This window comes from Talpa occidentalis, unplaced genomic scaffold (genome assembly GCF_014898055.3).
Source record: "Talpa occidentalis isolate TD23 unplaced genomic scaffold, MPIMG_talOcc4v2.1 talOcc4.10, whole genome shotgun sequence".
NCBI classification, from domain to species: domain Eukaryota; kingdom Metazoa; phylum Chordata; class Mammalia; order Eulipotyphla; family Talpidae; genus Talpa; species Talpa occidentalis.
In genome coordinates this window covers 30209798-30232071 of record NW_023600993.1, presented here as the reverse complement: position 1 = coordinate 30232071, position 22274 = coordinate 30209798, and the positions used below count along the sequence as shown (strand labels likewise).

General features: G+C 44.4%; 1 pseudogene; it reads left to right on the top strand.

Annotated features, from left to right (window-relative positions):
• Window positions 1-11512: 11512 nt before the first annotated feature.
• On the top strand, window positions 11513-12201 carry LOC119237577 (ornithine decarboxylase antizyme 1-like; annotated as a pseudogene).
• Window positions 12202-22274: the final 10073 nt, after the last annotated feature.

The window sequence follows — 22274 nt, the reverse complement described above, 5'->3', positions numbered from 1 at the left end:
GACTTGAAAAGGGACCAAAAAAAAAGTAAAAAGAGCCTACAAATCCTATAAGAGGTCTGACTTAATTAGGTTGATTTGTTAAGTACTTAAATGCAGTGAAAACCTTTAAGTGAATGCAATCTGTTTCTTCTAATTCTTAACATTTTCATCAAGTTATATAAGCTCATAATATAGAGAGCAAAATAAGTTTTGTTGTGAAAATAAACACTCTCATCCTTTTTCTCAGTTTCCTGGGGTTGGGGTGGGGGTGGGGGGATGTGTTTAGCTCCCTGTGGATGCCTTTGTATTTACATCTAATGCTTTAAAGGGTGTGTTTTTTCCTACTTCTTGGTTTGTGTAAAATTGGAGGTTGTCTTAGATGAGGAAGATGGAGGCCCAGTTCTCTTTTCTTCCTCTCTCTCTCTCTCTCTCTCTCTCACATACACACACACACATATACACATACACCCCCCCCCACACACACACACACAGCAGAATTCCTATATTGAGTGCTGTGGGCTAATTCAATGATTAAGGACTACCTTTCTAAAACTTTGTTAAGCAAGGGAAGAAAGAAACAGATCAGCTCTCAGGACATTGTCTGCCTGGCCTGTAGAAACTATTCATGAAACACTATACATTTGTACAAGACCGAGCACCATGCTGGACACACGGGGGGATGCATTTGTGTCCTCTGAATTTGGCTCTATATTCTTATTCCTTCTTGCTAGAATGTAACAGGCTAGCTGTTTTACTACAATTGACACCTTTAAAACTTAAGGAACTTCTTAGCACACAGTGTGTTGGGAGGGCATTTCTTTCTCCTCACAGAAAGCTACAGACTTCAGCTTTCTCTCTTTTAGAGTAAGAAGCACAAGCTGAGTGTTATCCATTTGGATACTGAGGAAAGTCAGGGACCAGAACTCAGACTTCAGGAAGTTTCTCTGTGTGTTTTGAAGAGCAAATGTAAAAAGAGTCCCTGTGACTATTTCTTCGGGCAAAACCACGTTTATTTTGGTGAAACTCACAATCTACTGTGATCTCTAGTCCATGAATTGGGAGCTGGGAAAGAAGTCAGTAAATCACTTACGCTTTCTCATGAGCCATTGTCTTTTAAATACTTGTTATTTTGGGTCACTTTCCATTATTTCAAGCAGGTTTTTCCTCCAGAAAGTTCCAACTTATTATCCCAGCAGTAAATTCTGGCTCCTTCCAGATGTGCCACTTTAATGTTGGCTTTCATTTTCCCAATTTCTTTCAAAGTTCAAAATCATATGTCAATTTTAAGCCAGTTGGCTTTGATCTTTCTACATGGCCAGCAAAGAATATGACCCAATTCATCCCTTTTCATTATCTTTTATTGCATTTCTGTATATTCTCTTGATTTAGTTAACTCATGAATGAACCAATAACTACTTGTGCTTTAGATGAAACAATGCAAATTCAAATCCTGAAATCTAGTAAAGACAAATTCAAGATTTTATCCAGGTCTTGGGGAAAACACTTACAAAGGGGAATCAAGGGAATAGTTTAGAAATAGCACAAGTTAGCTTTTGCCATGATAATTCTACACAATGAGCCATCTAGATCTTGGAGGGCTTTTCCTTGTCTGTGTCTGCTAGTCATCTCATCTAAGCTGGGCTCCCCAGGACTTAGCTACAGCTAACAGATGGGCTCAGGCCTGCCCCAGTGAGTTTTCTATTTTCCTGGGACCACCATGCTACCCTTGGAAGCTCTTCTCATTGACAGCAAAGTAAATCCAATCACACAAGTGTGTTTCAAGGCTTTTCTTCATTTCATATCTTCATTTCAACTCTCCTCCCGGAAGGTTGTCTGCAGACCTGCTGACAAGTCCACAGACCTGATGCTGGTCCCTACCTTTTCCAGCCCTGGGTTGGCTTTTCCTTTTGACTCTGTGAAATCCACCTGTAAATATTGCTCTTTGTTTAAGCTACAGAGAATGAATTTGTCTTCTGCCATTTTAAGAAACAATGTAATAGAAGTTAACACCAAATGATCTACCCTATGCGCACACAGTGAGGGGTCACAAAAGGATAAGGTGTGGTCAAGGGCACTGGAGAGGCACTCTCAATACCAAGAGACTCTGCTGCTTTGGGCCATTGTCCTATTGCATCAGGATCCTGCAACCCTCTGCCCATCTCATCTACATGCTAATGAGTTTTCAGAGCCTGATAAATTGCAAGTGTGCCTAAAAATCCTGCATGATTTATGATGATCCCTAGTTCCATAGATCAGGAATAATTTTTTATAAATTCTTGCATTTGCTAACCAATTTAATATGCTATTGTCTAGGCAACAGAATTGCTCTCAATTAGATTTTAAGGCTAATCTGGGGAGGAACTTCCCCCCTTCCTCTAAAACAATATTAGGAAAGGCTATAAGTCCTGATCAAGAACAAAATTGCCTGCTGCCTCTTGGGGAACTTCAAACTTGATTCTCCTTTGCAGCAGTACTGTCCTTCCTTCTACCCAGGGCTGATGTGTTGTGAAAGCAGCTGAGGCTGCCAGTGGGAAGAACCCACAGCCATAGAGGGTATGGGCACTGTTCAAACAGGAAGGCCCCTCTGGGCCAATGACCTTGGAGAAGGGGTCATTCATTGGGTCTGGAATTCGGCCATGTAAGTTCAGAAACTGAATCTTTAAAGTCCTAGAAGTTATTAAATGTTTGAATAAGCATAATCATTGAGGGACCTCAGAACAAATTAGAAAGAAAATTGACTAATTTCAATTGGCCTTGGGGTGGGGGGTGGAGGAAATGGTTAATCAGCAGGGTAACCACAGTCTCTCCACTAAGGCATTGTCGTTAGGAAGTCAAAGTTATCTAATGGTGGCTTGATGAACTGGAACCTGGAACTAGGGCCTATGATTGTGTAATATCAACTTTTAATGGCTCCAGCTTCCTCAGGTAGAGCATGGCCACCTCTGCCCCCTCTTGCTCAGGTTGCCCTGGTTCATCAAAGAACCATTCTCCTCACAAAGGCTAGATTCCCTCGCAGGCCTGGGACTTGTTTTTGGGCCTCTGTGTATCTGTTCACATGAACATGAGCTGATTTCCTGGCTTAATTCTTAAAACCTTAATTCTTTCCTTTCTACACTCTTGGGATCTTTCTTAGCCACTTTCATGCAGATGGAAACTTGATTTTGACTGGACTTGGGGAGTGGACAGAAACACTTAAAGTTAACTCAGTTGTAGGTTGCTGTGACGGGCAGGGCAGCACACTCTTCTGAGCAGCCCAATAGTATCTGTTTAGGGAATGCTGTGTTAAAAACCTCAGAATCATGAACTTACTTCATCCTCCCAGCTCTTCTATGGCGAAGTGGCAAATTTGATAGATTTACTTGTTTTGCTTAATTATTTAGCTTTCAGGGCCTCCCTGGTGGTGCAAGGGGTTAAGCGTCAGCACTAGGAAGCAATCTGCAGCCACTGCAGCACAAGTTCAATCCCAGGCCAGGGAGGTAACCCACATGGCGCAGCAGACCTCTTCTGACTCACCCGCTGTATTTCAGTAGATCTGCCTGTTCTTCTCCCCACTCTGTCTCTGGTGAATCCTCTCACCCCCTCCCTTGCACTTCTGGCCTGTACCCTAGTTCTTGTATGCATAAATAAATAAATGTTAAAAAAAATTTTTTGACTTTCATTGACCGGTTTTCATTGTGGCTTTATAACAGCATTTAAGAACATTCAGTGTGTCCTAGCTCCTCAGAACCTAAATGTGGAGAGAGGAGAGACGGAGGGAAAGGGACATAATGCAGTGTTTAATAAGGAGACATCTCAGGAGCATATTCTTCATTCATGAATTCTTACTCATAAGGTTAACCTATTTATAAGTCTTCGTAACAAAGAACACATTCTCAGGAATGCAGTCTCCTCATGCACCCTCCACCCCAGCGCCTCTCTACAGCCTTTTCTCGCCTTGCTTCTTGCCTCCCCCTTTCCAAGGTGCTTCATTCAGAGCCAGGCAGACAATAGGTAAATATTCTGTACTACCCTGTTCTGGAAACCAGATGAAAGCTGATTAATGACAGTAGAATACTTCAAAGAATCAAATATTTGATAAATTGCTCATTTGACTGACTGACTCTCAGTGTTTCGGGTGAGGTGATCTACAGTCATTTTCCAGAGCAGGAAACTGAGGCTGGAGAAGTGCAGGAAGTCACCTGAGCTCACAATGACAAGTGTTAGATCCACCATTCAAAAGAAAGCGTTTTCTGAAGTTGAGTTGGCGTCTCTGTGCTATCCAGCAAGCCCAGAGCACAGGAGAAGGGACAGGATAAAACCCAGGATGGTTTCTTAGTATAGCTGAAGAAATGAATTAGGGTATTGGTGATTTTCAAGTGTCAAGAACCTAAATGTCTACAGAGGTCAGGAAGCTGAGGACACAATTGAGGGAATAAAAAGAATTTTAAAAATCTAATTTACTCTAACCAACAACACAGGGCAAAATATGATGTTTCTTGGCTCCTGGCATTTACCCCAATGTCAGGGATGCAATAGGGCAGGTGAGGGTGTTGGAGGGTTGAAGAGGGAGCCTGAAGAGGATTTGAAAAATCCTCTGATTTTTCAAAATGAGCTGGAAATCCTGATTTTGATTTCAAATCTCCCAAGTTACAAATATAACTTCAAATTAATTTTAAACACCAGATAAGCCAAGCTGAACAGATCTGCCTGCTGAATCTGGTCTATAAATTTGTAGCCTTGACAATTGGTTAGCATGGAAGCATCACCAAATCTGGAAGTTTTGACAAAGTCAAAACTATGGGTTCCCTGTGGCTCTGCCAGTTCTGATTACAATGAAGGGTAGATGAGGAGGTCAGTATTTTATGAGAATAACATTTTACCACTAAAATGAAATCAATACACTCCAGTGGAGTGAAGGATGAAAGGCTTTGGAAACTGACAAATCTGGGGCTGAATCCCAGCTTTTCCACTAACTTTTTGTGCAGTCTCACACAAACTAACTAACCCTCAGTGACTTTATTTTCTCATATCTGAATTCTTGTGAGGTTCGAATATCAGGACAATCAGCAGTTGGGAGGCTCTCAAGAAATGGTACTTGCTAAAACAGCAAAAATGATCATTATTATCATTGATAATTACCAATACGTACATTGACAAATGCTGAGGAAATCTATAATGGAAATTGACTTCTAAAAGTCCCTTTCCTAGCTGTCTGGAGGTTCCTCAGTCTACTAAAAATGGAGCTAGCATATGACCCGGCGATTCCACTCCTAGGGATCTACCCAAAGGACACAAAAGCATTGGTTCAAAAGACCACCTGTACCCCTATGTTTATTTTATTATTATTTTTTTTAATAGAGGCATGTTTTATTTATTTATTTGTTTGTTTTGTTTATACACGCACTGGGTACAGTCAGAAGCACGGGAGGGTGAGAGAATTCACCAGATTCAGAGCGGGGAGCAGAGCAGGCAGAAGGACCAAAGTACACTGCTGAGGGGAGCAGTGGGCAGCAGGAGAGGTCTGCGCACCATGTGGGACCCTCCTCCGGTGGCCGGGGAGCAGCCGGGGATTGAACCAGCACCGCAGAGGCTGCGGGCAGCTTCGCAACCCAGTGCTCAACCGCTGCGCCACCGGGGAGGCCCCCCTATGTTTATTGCAGCACTATTTACAATAGGTAAAATCTGGAAACAACCCAAATGTCCAAAAATAGATGACTGGATCAAGAAGATGTGGCACATATACACAATGGAATATTATTCAGCAATCAAAAAAGATAAACTCATGCCATTCACAGCAAAGTGGATGGAGCTAGAAGGAATTATGCTCAGTGAAACAAGCCAGAAGGAAAAAGAAAAATATCGCATGGTTTCACTTGTAGCAGGAATATAGGGGAACCCAATAAGACATCAGTGTAAAAAATAATAACAGCACAAAACACAACAAAGCAAAAAAAGACAATTATAAATCAGAGACATCCTGCTGGGGAGGAGGAGGGAGAGGGATCAGAGGGAGGGAGGGAGGAGCACAGGGGACTGAGATGATGGTGCATGGGTGCCTTGAGGAAGGAAATTCTATGGGGACTGCACCTGAGGTGGTGGGGGAAGCAAATACTGTTTAAAAATGAACAATGATGTAAAAAAATTTAAATTAATTTTAAAAAAGGAAAAAAAAAAACCCTCCTTTTCCTGGGTGACATTTCCCATGAGGATGATGAAGTATTTTGAGATTATTTCCTCATTTCCCAACGCTAATATATGGGACTAACCAAGTCTAGAAATTTTTGGTAATTCTATCTGCCAAGCATTCTGTTCCCAGAATGCTTAATAATCCATTTACAGCCGCCCCTGGGAGGGATGTCTGACACTTCTGACTTACATTGCTTAAGGCATCTCCAGATTCTTCCACCCACTGACCTGTAAGGGAGACTGCACCTTGGGAGGCTTCACAGGAACAGCCCCTCTGTCTTACACAGGGTTCTTAAATCTGCCCCCGCCCTGTGCAGGTGGCTCTTCTCTTACTGTGCTGGTTAGCTCAGCCCATCCTAAAATTTGGTCTGACAGGAAGTGGTCCTCCTCTGGCGCTCTACCCATTTCTGCCTGTGATATGCATCTGGGTTTCTCACACTCCAAGCTAAAGAGCATGCACCAAGCTCTGAGTCAGGGAAACAGGGTGAGGGTTTTGAAAGGAGTGAGAAAGTCTTTCAACAGTGTTCCAAGTTGCTTCAGGTCATCATGAGAGAGAGAAAACTGATCTGCCTCACACTGTGGCCAGCACCTAGGGACACAGGGCTTGGGGTTTCCACAACAGCCGATGGCTGATGTCCAGGACTTCTCTCCACTTTCCTGACTCATCTTCACCCTCCAGACCCCCTGCAACAAATCCTGACTTTCAGGTTTTGCATCCTAATTCCAGCTCAAGCTCAGACCTGAAAGGAAAGATCTGGTTTCTCCTGATGGGTTTCAGGTCTTTATAGTAGAAGCTGTGGCTACCTGACCATGCCCCTGCACCCAACTGCATGATGTCCAGTTCCCAGCAACTGCTACTTGTCGCCTAAAGAAGGCTTTCTCTGCCTTTAGAAGCCCACTGAGCTGGTGCAGAGAGCCAGCTGTTTGGAGCAATGATGCTCCACCCCAGCAGTCCTTAGCCAATGGTAGATGGGAGATGGGTGATTAAATGCTCCAGCTCCCCCACCTCTGCAGGGGCACAGCTCTGCAGTGTGCACCCCCAGTCTTCTGGCATCATTGGTGAGGTTCTAACTGTTCACAGAGGTAACCCACACATTAAATCACCCACTACCACTGCCTTCCCTTCCCCATCTAACTCCCCACTCTCATTGTAGTGTTCCCTAGACTCACTTTTCTAGTTCACCAGATGAAGACTTATCTCAGGGTCTATACCTGGGAAGACCCAGTCTCACCTCCTCCTTACCCCATATAGTAAGATAATGCTCACAAACCAGCTTTGTGTGTCAGACAGTCTTCACCTCACATCAGCTCTCTGAGGTGGGTACTGTTGAGAAAACAGAAGCCCAGGGGCCAGTAAGTAGCAGAGGCAGGGTTTGAACTCAGATTTTTGTAGCTCCAGAAGCCCTGTCTCTCCTGACACAGGGCACTCCTGTGCCAGCATCTCTCCCTGCCTGGTCCAGCCTTGGCTACCAGGACAGCCGTGGGCATGAACGACCACTGACTGTGACATCAATTATCACAAGAGCAGGAAATTGTCATTCAGACCCTGAGTGTGCTGAGACAGCTGGCTCCAGACAGCGGGCAGCACTATTATTTCAAGTATCCTCCTGGGCAAAGCAGCCTTTGTGTCTACAGAGGATGGCACAGGGATGGAGATATACGCCCTACCCTCAGCTATTTAGGAAGACCCAATGGAAAAACCCAGCTTGGGCCTTTTCTGTCTGCTTTGCCACGAGACTGTCCACTCTGTATAAGAAAGAGAGCACCAACGGCCTGGAGATCTGGCTTCTCATTCCACCCTGCGCTTTACAGTCTGCATGAATTTTGGCTTCTTGCTTCCCCACACTGGACCTCAGATTCATGTACTAAACCAGAAAGTACAGGCCGACATGATCCATTCAACTACAGCAGGAAGTGAGCTTTAAATGTTGGGGTGCTTCATTTGGATATCTCGCCCAGAAAGTTTGGCTTATGGCTGACTCCAGACCCAACTTCATCCTTGAACAGGGTAAATAAAATGTCCCACCTCAGGACTGAAAGAAATATGTCATTGGCCAAAAATATATTTCTAGTATGTGCTTGTTCTGCCCCAATAATCTAGAAAAGATGGACATTTGTTTGTGCCTGCTTTCAAATAACCAACAACTGTTTGGAGAACCCCTTATTTTAGACCCTTAGCTTGAAACCACTGATACAAAAGAAGGAAACATAAGACCCAATGTCAGGAAATGGTGTGACTGAAAAGAAGGGGGCTCTGCTTCCCCTCAGTGACAGCTTTGGGGTTCTGCCTCGAGGAGGGGAATGGACCACAGCAATTCTGTAAAGGAAGGGAAGCAGCGTTTGGACTAGGGGTGCTGCTTCCAGGATTGCAGAAGGGAGAGGGCCTTCCAGGGAGGGTCAGGAATGGTTTCATAGGGAGTGAATGGTGCCTAGAACTCCAGCCATTGGAGATGGGGAGAGAATATTCTGGCCAAAGCAAATGTATGGAGACTCCCCCAGTCAAGGACATGAGGCACCTTTCCAAGGCACAACTTGTTTGAGTTGGATGCAGCACAGGCTACCTGGAAAAAAGGGATGAGGGGGAGGTGATATGCAGGACAGGCTGCAAACAACCATTCTGGTCCCATAAGGAAACTTCTGAATTCAGACTGAGGAGCGGGTGATTCTGTAGGGGAGATTTAACAGATGAGCTCTGCCAGGCAGGATTCTTCTGATTTACAAGCCACAGAAATCAATCCCAACTAACTTCAGCAAAAAGGAGAATGAATTAGAAAGATTGGATACAGTGCAAAGGATTGAAGGCAAAGCTGACCAACTAGGTCTCAGAAAATACTGGAACCTGGATATCTAGAAGGAAACAGTGTAGGGAGTAATAAACAGTATGTTAGTCAGGAATTGCTGCAATAAAGCCACTTAAACAGTCATTGGATCCCAGTGATTTATGACAGACCTTCCATTTTTCCTGTTCGGGGGCCTGGGGTTGGCCAGGACAGCTCTAGTTTGGGCTTCAGCTGAGTTCAGGCGTGTAGTGTGTCTTCTTATTCTCCCTGGATCAGCAGCTACCCGGGGCTTGTCTTTTCACAACAGGAGAAAACAAGCCAAACCTCGAAAAACATTTAAGGCCTCCTCTACTCCTGTCATGCTAAGTTCCCAGATGAAAGAGAAGCAAGAGCAAGAAGGAGGGAATCCATGAAAGGCGTGTGTGTTTGTGTGGGTATATGAGTTAGGGTTTCATTATTCCAACGAAAGCTACTATAATTGCTAAATAGGAGCAGTTCACCAGTAGGGTCACAACACTTGAAGCCACCCAGAGCCTCTGTTCTGCTCAGGACCTTAGCAACTCCAGTTTTCCCCACTTTGGGTCACACCATCCTTCTGAATATGGAGGCAGAAAGCCCTGGAGGTGTGGGTTTCCTCTCCTCACCTACTGCAAGTGCCTCCCAGGGCTTTAACATTCCTGCTCAGACTCAAACTATAGTGCTGGCCCCCTAGAGAGCAGCCTTCATGCCCAGATTCTTGAGTGAAGCCTTGGGCCATGGGGTCTTCCCCCCCTTTACTGACCACAGGGACACACTTTCACAAGATTAAGTGACAAGTCTCAGATCATTTAGGAATTGAAAATTACAGGAATTAAAATCTCCTGTCTGGGCCCTAACTGAAAGCACTCAGGTTCCCATCAGCCCTCAGAGTGGGGAGCAGAGTTTCCAGAGAGTGTCTCTGAAGCTGTCCCCTACCAGACTAGGCTCCCCACTGTGATCCTGGGTGCCTCTGGGAAGGTGGTCTTGACTTTTGCAGCCCACCAGGTGCTGTGCCTCTGTGCTTTCTAGTTCGAAGCTAAAACTTTTTATTCCAACTGGTGATTTTCCTCTCTTGGCCAGGGCGAGGTTGGTGTTTCTATAAGTGGAGCCCTGGTTGCTAGGTGACATCCTCTCTCCTGCTTTCAGAGGCAGCCCAGTAGAAATGAACCAGAGAGATCTGAAGTTTCCACTTTAAAAACAAAGCATGAAGCTGAAAAGAGGAAGTAAGACCCTAAATTAATTGGAGAGTTATATAACAACCAGACACAGCTCTAATGTCCTCCCTACCACTCTGCCAAGACCAGTGGGATATATTTAAATGTATTTTTCAAAATTGGGGAAAAAAATAGGAAGTTGAACTGGTAAATATAGTTGGTTCTTTTGATTGGGAGAGGAAACTTCTAATTACATTGCTTTTTTAAGCTCCATCAATCAGATCTACACCTTCATTAGCCTCTGAGTCATTAGTAGGACTTATTAAAACAATTAGATCTGCAGAGAACTGCAGCCATCAGCACTTCTGACAGCTGCATTGGGGATTTAAACATTTCATTAAAATTGGATGGAGGCTCTTGCAAATCAATAAGGAATAAATGAACATTCCAAGTGAAAGATGAGCAAGAACACGAATAGGCAATTCACGAAAGAACCACAAGTGGCCAATAAGCCAATGGAAAAAATCTCCAAACTCATTAGCAACTGGGGAAATACATTAAGACAATAATGAAAAGCATTTTAAATTATCTATTAACATCAAGTATTATTTTAAGTGATAATATACAAGAGGAGGGAATATACACTGAATCTACTCTCTTGATACACTGTTGGTTGGGATGCACAGAGAAGACCTTTCTGGAAAGCAATTTGTCCACATATTGAAAGTCTTCCATATCATCCAAACCATATTATTGAGTCAAGTAGAGTACTTATTTACAAAGATGTTTACATGGCATTATTTATGAAAAGAAATTTGAAAAAATACCTAATGATGGGATATTAGTTAAATAAAAAGAAATGATTTAGCTACATGCAGAAATATTCTCAAGATTATGAAAGGAAAAAAGCAGGTTATAATATTGCAAACACCTTGAGTCCATTAGCTAGAGGGGCCTGGTCGCCATGACACTTATTTAAATCACAAGTCATGCTCAAAGTGAACAGACATTCACTTGTTCACTCAGCAAATGATGATTCAGCACATACTAGAAACACAACCCTGTGCAAAGAACTAGAAACAGGGAGAGCAGAGGTGGGATCTTGATCCCAAATGAGAGATGCACCATTAACTCTACAATGACAGGTCATGGCTGCCAGGAGGGAGGCATGAATGACTTCCTCTAGGGACCAAGTTCTAGCTGACATGGAATTGAGAGTGGGGGGGGTTGGAGAGAAAAGGAATCTAAGAATCTTGTTTATTATTTTTTAAGTGAAATTTTTCATGATTTGAATATCCAGTGTATGTTTCCTGTAGAAAATGCCAAGAAATAAAAATTTAAAAAATAAATGGATTTCATCTGCCACTTAAAAATTACTGCTGGAGGGAATGGCATGCTGCGGTGGCTAGTGGCCAGATGGTGAAATCCTCCCTGCAGAGGATCCTCAACAGCCACAGCTTCGCCACAGAGAAGGAGGGAGAGAAACCCAGCGCTACCGTCCATGCCAGCGACACAGTGTGGCTCCTCAGCTTGCACAGCAGCGGCGGCCGCAGCAGCGAGAGTTCCAGGGTCTCCCTCAACTGCTGTAGTAACCTGGGTCCGGGGCCTTGGTGGTGCTCCTGATGTCCCTCACCCACCCCTGAAGATCCCAGGTGGGCCAGGGAATAGTCAGAGGGATCACAGTCTTTCAGCTATTTATTTTACTGAGATAATCGGCTGAATGTAACAGAGGAACTAACGTCTAATAACAAGACAAGGATTTTCAATGTCCAGTCCAGCCTCACAGACACCAAACACATTCACTGGAGAGCGGTGCTGAGCAGCACCTGCCTCTACATCGAGATCCCTGGTGGGGCCCTGCCAGAGGGGAGCAAAGACAGCTTTGCAGCTCTTCCTGAGTTTGCGAGGAGCAGCTCCACGTTGACCACTTCTTCATCTGCTTCCACAAAAATCGTGATGACAGAGCTGCCTTGCTCCGTACCTTCAGTTTTTTGGGCTTTGATATTGTGAGACCAGGGCGTCCCCTTGTCCCCAAGAGACTCGACGCTTGCTTCATGACCTACACATTCGAGAGAGAGTCTTGGGGCGAGGAGGAAGAGGAATAGTGGACAGGCCCGTCCGGCTCTTCCCCTGCTGGAGCCCTCACTGCAGCCCCTTCCCTGTCAAGCTTTTCTGTGGGGTGGCGACAGCTCTGTGCTCTGCCTCAGGCCTGCTCGTTACTGGGTTTGTCCGCATGCTGTCATTGTGCAAATAAAAGCTCCCTCCAAATTAGCCATATATTTCTTAAAGTTTGAGGAGTTTCTTATTTGAAGTCTTTTGGAAATAGCCCTAGGTCTCTTAACTTGGAAAGATAGATACTAATTACTACTACTATCAAAATTCTGAATAAAATGATGACAGTGCCAAAAAAAAAAAATTACCGCTGTAACTTTGGTCTAGTACATACCCTTTATGGTAGATTAAATTTTTGGTCCCACTTCTCCACTCTCAGTAGTATTACAGATCACACCTTGTCATGGCCTTATGGTGGATGGACCAACTACCCCGCCCCTTGATTTCAGACCTGACTATGTGACTTGCTTTGGCCAGGGAGAGGATAGCAGACATGATGCAATCAGAGTTGGCACGCAGGCACGGCAGTAGGTTAGCTAATTTGCACTCTTGCTTTTCAACAAGAAAAGGACACGATTCTGGTAGGTTCTGGTCCAAGGAGGGTGAAAGACAGATGATATAGATTTAGGCTGAACCCATAGCCTCACCAATGTCAACCTTGCTAATTCCAGATGCCCTGCAGAGGGGAGAGCTGGGAATAAATGCATATTGCTGCAGGCCACATAAGTTTTGGGGTTATTTTGTTACACAGTATTATTGTGGCAACTGATGACTGATACACTCTTTGAGATCTTTTCCTATACACATTTTTTAACCAAAATGAATTCATACCATGAAGCTTTGTAAACCACTTATTTGTAAAGCATTCTTATATTTAGAAAAATCTCATTTTATCTAATACTCAAACTATATATTTAAGTTTCTCCAGTTGACCAGAAAACACTGCTAGCTGGTTTACCCAAACTAGTTTCAAATCAAGAATTGCATATTATGTCTGGTTATGTCCTTAAATCTCTTTTAATCTGGCATAGTCTCCCTTTGGATGATGCTGGCATTTTGAAGTTGCATGTTTTTGATGCTGTGTGTGTGCTTCACAGTACATTTTGAGAAGACCTTAATGTCCAGAAAACACTTTTGTCAGGTTCTCACATACAAGGGTGATTTGATCAGTGAAGATACAAGTCACTTTAGACACTTTATTCCTTGCGCAGACAGTGAAAGGAAGTAAGCTGAAGCTTCAGCTACCCCAAACTTTGTCTCAAATACCCAGAAGGCATCCCTGAAACAAAAGGGACTGGAAGACAGCAGTGCTAGCTGAGGAGCCAAATGTGACTTGCAGCTGAGCAGTGTTCTGCCCTGCAGCAACAATCCAAGGCAGAAGGCCTCAGACCTCATGGGCACCTGGGAGGTCACAAGAGACCATGACCACCTCCCAGGGGAGCTTGGGAGGCGAGTGGGAGAAGACCTCACTGCAGCTCCTTCCCCTGTGTTCTGGGGCATCACATGGTGTTCTGCCAAGACCAGATTAGCTGTGACTCACAGCTTTGCCGGTGTGGATACATTCAAGGTCACCGTGACCCACGGAGGAGCAGGTTTCCTACACTTTGTTGACTGAAGGTGTTGATGGTGAGGGATCCCCTACTAGAAATGACATGTGGTGTGTCTCTGTGTCGTGGGAATGTTTAGTTCCCCATAAACTCTTCATCTGATGATTGTATAATCATACAATCAATAGTTGCCTAAATCAATAGTTTCTGGAGCGCAGATGAAATGATGTTATTCTGTCATTTTTCTGTATCTAGTGACTGGCATTCTTCTGTGAGGTAAGCTTTACCTTCATGTCTGGGGCCCTCTGTTTGCTCTAAGTTCCTACTAAAAAGTAGGACTCATGCTTCATTTTCACCAATGCATTTTCTAATGTTTCACTATCAACAGTACTGAAATACACGGGAAAGTCAAAAGAATAATTGTATGAACATTTCTAACTCACTACTTAGATTGAAGAACTGTCATCCTTTACTGTATTTGCTTTATCTCTGTGCATGTTTTTTATTTTTGCTGAAAGTGAATTGCAGGCGTCATGATACTTCACCCTCAATTCTTTCAGTATGTATCCCCTGCGAATAAGGACATTTTGCTACATGAGCACAATAGCCTTATAACTCCTGGGACAATTAACATTAATCTTGAATGTTATCCAGAAATAAACCCAAATTTAAATTTCCTCATTGTCCCCCAAATGGCTTCATAACGTTTAAAAAGCAAAGCAGGGCCTCCTCAGTGGCGCAGCGGTTGAGCGCTGGGTTGCGAAGCTGCTGGCGCCTGCGGCGCCGGTTCGATCCCCGGCTGCTCCCCGACCACCTGAGGAGGGTCCCACATGGCGCGCAGACCTCTCCTGCCGCCCGCTGCTCCCCTCAGCAGTGTGCTTCGTTCCTTCTGCCTGCTCTGCTCCCCGCTCTGGCTCTGGTGAATTCTCTCACCCTCCCGCGCTTCTGACTGTACCCAGTGCATGTATAAACAAACAAACAAACAAACAAACAAATAAATAAATAAATAAGACATGCCTCTAGAAAATTTAAAAAAAATAATAAAAAAAAAATAAAAAGCAAAGCAAAACTAAAATCCAATCAAACTTCGAACATTCTATTAGCTATGTCCATTTAGTCTATTTTGATTTAGAAAAATCCCCTGCCTTTTCCCCACGGCATTGCTTTTTTTTTTTAAGAGACTAGGCCAGTTGTTTTGTAAAATGTCTTAAATTTTGGACTAATTCAACTGTTTCTTTATGGTTCACTTCACCTGTTCTTCTACTTCCCTGGATATCTTTTTGATTCAAATTATTTCCAAATGCTTGAATGGGTCCAAGTTAAATATTTCTGGCATCAAGGGGAGTGCTGTGTCCTTTACACAGCATCTTTTCAGGAGACACACAACATCAGGTTTTCCCAGGGATAAGGTGAGACTCGGGGATAAGATTTAGCTTTACCTATAACTTTTTTGTTTTTGTTTTTTTTTAAGATCTGAGAAAAATATCAAAGTATTGGCATTTGTGTTTGGATGTTTGCTGTGTTGTTCACTAATCTTTTACATAGTTGAAACATTCTAGAACTGAAGTACTGGTATGGGTATGGATGTGTATTTCAGAGAGTGAAAAGACAGAATGCAAGAGACTGAGAATGACATAATGTGAATAGACTTAACACTCCACTAATTGATATAAAGGTGAAAAGGGAAGAGGAGGGGGCAATGGAGGGGATGAGGGAGTGAGAGTTAGAAAAAAGGAGGAGGAGAGGAGTAAGTTCATTCACAAACACCTGCATTTTAACTCCATTACTTTCACATTTCTTAAACTTTCTATAGTATTCTGTAGTGTGTGACCCATCAAGTAGTCACTGGCCACTGACAAGAGCAAAGCCAACCTCTATAAACCCTGACACGGAAAATTGCCAGGACGCATTATATGAAGAGAAAGGAACAAGCATTGAGCAACATTCAGAATTTTGTCAGTTGTTGCCTGTGATTATCTCTGGAAACAGCTTTGGAAGGAGAGCATGGTGGGAGGTTTTTATATTTTATTCCATATTAAGAGTAAATGAATGCATTGGTTTTCAAAATAAAATAATTATACTATAGCACAAGTGTAGGCTACGGGCCTTGAATGAATCAGGAAACGCCTCATGTAGGAGACACAGGGGTGCTGAGGAAAAGTTAGGATGTAAACGGCAGAAGTAAGAGGGGAAAATGGGTGGCAGGAAGGAGACATTGAGATTGGGAAGTGGCAGTGGCTCCATGAATGGTGAATAGAGACCTTCGGGTAGGACGAGGGATACAGAAGGTCCTGCGTAGGATGGATTTTGATTGTTTAGAGACTGAGATGTTTGACTTCCACCTATTCCTCCCTACTCCAGACAGGGCACTCCCTGAGGGACTATGGTTGTTCGAGCTGACCCTGGGCCTCACAGACCTGAGCTCTGCCATGCTTTGCAGTGACCAGCCAGGTGCCATGTTCCTGAGAAAGGAGGTGGTGGGAAGGAAGGGAGGCCGGAGATGCACATCAACTGCCCAGTTATGATCAACTGCCCAGCATGTGGGTTGGGGCCTGGAATGAAACCATTAATTTATTTAATCTGCTAATTAAACTAATTGTCTGAATGGCACTTTTTGTATAGTCATCAAAAAGAGGCCTAATGAGCATAGAAACAAAAGAATCTCTCTCTTTTTTTTTTTTATTCATGTCTTAATCATCACTGCAAGTCTCCCCGCCTGCATGGTAAAATTACAGCCTCTTGGCACATGGATGGCCCTGGTTTCCCAGAAGACACTAAGTTCAGATCCTGTTCTGCTAGAAAGCTGATCCAGTCCTGTTAGGAGTTTCTGGAACTAGGACTGCTGCTTCTCTCTATGAGCAGATATACTTGGCTGCTTTTTGATCACCAGGAGATGGACATTTCAGAAACCAAGGGATAGAGACTCAGGGCAGGGCTTTCCTCCCTCTACACAATAGGGAGAGTCATGTTATGGTAGAAAAACATGGCGTTGTAGTGGGGGCCAGGACTGTCCCCAAGGATAGTGAATCCTAGGGCAAGTTAGGGATAATTAGGCAGCCTCAAGGACAGTGCAGGGACTTCAGGAGACTTAAGGAAGGCTCCAGAGATAAGACAACAAATTCCAAAGGGAATTAATCAAACATCCCAGGACTTATGACATTAAGTATTTTATGACCTTAGGGTCAATAAGACATTCCAAATAGAGGGCAATGAAGAAAAAAGATATGGGTTGGGACACAGAGACTTTGTTCCGGGGCACAGAGACATTTAGGCAGTGAGTGAGACCTCCGAGAACTAACCAATTGTAAAGAGACTGGTGGAGCTTTAGAATAATGAGGGAAAGAAGGTCTATATTCCCTGAGACACGACTCCACTTTCGCTTCCTTGTCACTCCCTGGCATGGTTCCATGGCCTGGGAGTCCCACTTTATTTCTGTTTCTTTTCTCCTCAATAAACTTTTTCTTTCTCTAAACAAACCTGTCTCTTCTTGCTTGCTTGCCTGAGTGTCTGTGATGTTCCTGCTTCGTTTTCGTGAGACACCAACCCGTGGTGGTCTAGTAGCTGGGACTCAGCGCTGCCCCTGCAGCCTGGGATCATTCCTGGCTGGGAGACTAGGCCTGAAAACCTACAGTTCCGGTATCAATAGTGTTCAAGTGAGGACGGCAGAGCAGACTATATGGTGCTGCCGATGAATCTAGAAAGTGCTGGGACACTTGGGAAGAGGCAGTGGACAGAGAAATAAACACAATTGCCATTTCAGCTGTCCCCACATCCATTGACAAGACCATTTCTAGGTGGTACAGTTAGTGTTCACCCACATGACCCTGGGGGACCGTTGCCATTTCTGGGCACAACGTCAGTCTGACTTACGTCTGCCATATTTGTCCAAGGGTTGTCCTTTCAGAACCCACTTTGTCTGCATGGGGAGGGAATGGGAAGAACCAGGGAAATATCATCTCCCAGAGCCAACCTGTAAACCATGGTGGGTACAAATCCTCCAACTCTATCACCCCACGGCCCCATACCTCCAAGTTCCTCTTAGGATTAAGTTCCTGCTGCCGTAGCTGGCTGAATAGCATACGCTTGACTGCCTACTCTTGCCTCAACAACTTTCTCCGTCCCCTCCTCAATTTCCTGCCCCCTTCCACATAAACGACTTGCACTCAAATCCTCACTTCTAAGCCAGCTTTGGGGGAAGTACACAATCAAGGCTCATTGTGCAAATCTTGCTGTGAGCATCTCAGTCCATAAACCACCACACACTTGACCATTTGACACAGCCAGCCCCTCTAGACCCTGCTCACCACTTATCCTTCTGAATGTGACTGCAGGTTCTGTGTCCTTGGAGATACCTGAGGATCCTCTAAGGGCCGGGAAGTAGTCAGGCCTGGTACCCTCACCCAGCACAGATTTAAACAGTTGTGCTTTATCTGTTTTGCATGTGGACTTAATCTGATACTGCTGCTGAAGAAACAAGTGACAATCACTGAATGAGTCCCAAGCTCACCCCCAGGGGGGAATCTGCTCCACCTACCACACCACATGCCCATCCTCCAAGCCCTTGGGCGCACACTATTCCTGGTTGATAAGAGGAGTTCAATTTGTTTCATTTCTAATCGTGAAATGCTAGAAAGTACAAAATTGCATAGGAATGAAGGCCCAGAACAATGACAGGATCAGAGTAATGACAAATGCTAACTCTTAGAGGAGAAAATGCGCCTCATTTTTCCTGGACGGTTAATCAGCTCCCACAGACCTCGTCAGGCACAAATGCTTTGTTTGGGCCTCCGTGCTCATGCATCATGGATGAAGACTGTGGCTATGCAGCTGCAGGGACTTTGACTCCTCCAAAGTGAAATCAACGCTCAGCTTAGCCACCTACAGACAGCTGTCAACTGGGGCTCAGAAGACAGCAAAAAGACAAAAAACAACACAAAACAAAACACCAAAAAAACTACCAAATCTGTGATAAGAGGCAGGTTTCCCTTCAGGGCTCAAGTCCAAGGGTGAGGCTGAAGGCAAAAACCCTTCCCTGCTTATAGCCTCACATTCTAGAATCCCCTGGGTTTCTTAGCAAAAGACAAAACAAAAACAACATGTCCCATTTGCCTCGGAACTCTCTCGCAGGGTGCCATGTGGGGCATGTGCATTCTGAGGGGGACCCGTGCTGCCAAAAAATAAATTTGGGACACACGAAGTACTGCATTTTCTCCTTGGAGTTTTAGAACCCACATGAAATTTATGGAATTTCGTGGGCTTCTACATTACAAACGGAGTTAATGAAAAAAGAGCAAGAACAAAAAAATTTCTTTCCTTCCTGTTCTGGGAGTTTTGAGCTGATCCTGCAGGTTTCAGGGCTTAGAGGGAGAAGAACAGACAAACCACAGGTGCTGCTGCCTCCGGTTGTAGTAGAATTTGTTCTACTGATGTGGTTAGGTTTGCAGTGAAACTTCCAAGATAAGAGGAGAAACAAATAAAATACTATTTGAAAGGTATAAGGACAAAGTCTAAAGCAACTCCGCATGATTCTCCTATTTCTTTGATACCTTGTATTTTAACTTAAACATTAATGTTGACATTGCATTTTCCTCCATAATATGTATGTATTTATTTGCTTGTTGACATAAAACTGTGGGTTTTGTTTGTTTGTTTATTTTTTAAGTTTACTGGCAAAATCGATGATCCATATACAAGGAATACTTTCCTGTAACAACTTCTGTGACCCTGAGCAGCTCCACCAGGCTGAGTCCAGCTGTGCTGGAGTGAGAAGCAAGTGTTAGAGACATCTGCTGGGACTCACCCAGGTCCCAGTGTTGTAGAGCAACCCCGATACAAAACGGGGTGCCTGACTGTGGGTCCTCACCCGCGCGCTTAAAAGGACTTATCAATGCTCTACTGCAGGCACACGCGAAAGGTTAATAAAAGGTTTATTTACAAGGGAAAGGGAAATGAGGAAATGTACAGCTCTGGGAGAAAAGTGGGAGACAAAGTTTTAAATGAGTCCTACCCGATCCGCCGATCAGGAATCCCAAAATGGCGCTCTGAGAGCTGGCCGCCAGCCAGGAGCGGTGAAGCCAGGAGGCGAGCGATCGCGAGCCAGAGAGAGAGCAAGGCCCACGTGTTTGGTTTTTATATCCAACCTGGCTGCCCAACTCCACCCTCAGGTCCCAGCCACCCTCCTCTTGGTGGTGATGGGATTTGTCTTTCCCAATGTCCTGATGGCTTTAGTCTGGAGTGGGGGTGGAGTCCACAAAGCCTGTATGAGATTATCTCAGGACATCCTTTCCCCCTAACACCAGCATCACCTGCAAAGTCAAGAATTCCTTAGGCTGAGTTTCCATTCTTGCCTTCCAAGGGTCAGGAATCAGGCAGAAGGGGCACCTGTGTGGTAGAAGACACACACAGTATAGTGCCTTTGCTGGGAAAGGCAGAATAACGTGGGTATTTAAATTACTTCTGCTACTTTCGATGGCTAATGTCTCCTGAATCACCCAGCTCCCTATCAGTTTGCAAATAAATTCAACTTATTCCACAATTGTGACTCTTTCCCACTTGTAATTCCCAGTTCTTATCTGTAAAAATTCAACATTCCTATTAAAACTTGTTTAAAGTGTCTTCTTTTGATAAAATGGCAATTATCAGTGATTTGGGTTGTGCCTCAGGATCATTCGTCACCTTAGAATCAATGTGATTGATCTAACTTCTGAGCACCAATGAGCTGGATCTTTTCCAGAGCATGGCAGCATCACCAAAGAATGACAAAGCCATTGTCATTACACTGGTAACAGATGAACCTCCTGGGGAATGGCATTCAAGATCACCAGGATTCCCTAGTGTCCCTCCCTTTCAGCCTTAGAATTGCAAATAGAAAACAGTTCAGATCCTAATTTTTCAGCTTTTGTCTCTCTGCTCTGGGAACCCAAGGGCATCCTTATCAGTGTTGCCTAATTGTCTGGTATACTTTTTTAAAAGTATATCTCTTGGATCAAGAGAACAATATGCATCCACTGCAGTCTCCCCACACAAATCCCTGGACATTTAAGATGTATTTTTTAAAAATTCATAACCATGTTGAGAAGCAAGAGAGGGTGCCATGAGCAAAAACCATGAGGAAGCCTGAAAGTCAGAAGGGAAAGGTGATCAGATTGAAGGTGGAAACCAAATCCCAAAACTTCTAGTGTTACAGGACAGGGAGAGGGGCAGCCCAAACCCCGCAAACCTGCCTATTCTAAATGGGTTCTGCCATTCACTGCATCAACACAAAACATATGAGACTTTAATGGGAAGGAACTTTTGTAACAGGGTGGTCCCCAGGAAAGGGGGAGGTTCCCTGCACCACCCAAGGGAGGGTGGAGCTGAGCAGGAAGAGGAGAAGCAGCAGGAGAGACTGAGGAAGGAAGCAGGATGGAGCCAGGAGACACGTGAAGAAACTGCACTTGTCTTTTGGTCGTGGATGGGGTGACACAGATGTGGGTGAGACCCGTGGGGAGGTGACAAGGCAGCTTTTATTTTGATGTTGATTTTGCTCTTTTCCTTCCGGCCTTATCTGGTAGTTTCTGACCCTTTTCTGTGGGTCCCCACTGGAAGATGCTTTAGACTTGTGGCAGGCTTTGGGGCCTTGCTCTGGGCCAGTCCCATTTGGATGGACTTTTACCCACGAGGGGACGGGTAACTTTGGGTGCTTCATTTAGAAACTAGACTCTTTGCCTTACCTGTATTGTTTCCTAGTTTTATTAAAGTTCCTTCCCATTAAAGTCTCCTATGTTTTGTGTTGATGCGGCGGATGGCAGAACCCATTTAGAATAGGCAATAGGCAGGTTTGCGGGGTTTGGGCTGCCCCTCTCCCAGCCCTATAACACTTTAATAAAACTAGAAAACAATACAGGTAAGGCAAAGAGTCTAGTTTCTAAATGAAGCACCCAAAGTTACCCATCCCCTCGTGGGTGAAAGTCCATCCATATGGGATTGGCCCAGAACAAGGCCCCAAAGCCTGCCACAAGTCTAAAGCATCTTCCAGTGGGGACCCACAGAAAAGGGTCAGAAACTACCAGACAAGCCCGGAAGGAAAAGAGCAAAATCAACATTAAGATAAAGGCTGCCATTGTCACTTCCCCATGGGTCTCACCCACATCTGTGTCACCCAATCTGTTATAGAACAGGGAGAGGGGCAGCCCAAACCCCGCAAATCTGCCTATTCTACATGGGTTCTGCCATCCGCCGCATCAACACAAAACATAGGAGACTTTAATGGGAAGGAACTTTAATAAAACTGGGAAACAATACAGGTAAGGCAAAGAGTCTAGTTTCTAAATGAAGCACCCAAAGTTACCCGTCCCCTCGTGGGTAAAAGTCCATCCAAATGGGACTGGCCCAGAGCAAGGCCCCAAAGCCTGCCACAAGTCTAAAGCATCTTCCAGTGGGGACCCACAGAAAAGGGCCAGAAACAACCGGACAAGCCCGGAAGGAAAGGAGCAAAATCAACATCAAGATAAAAGCTGCCATTGTCCCTTCCCCATGGG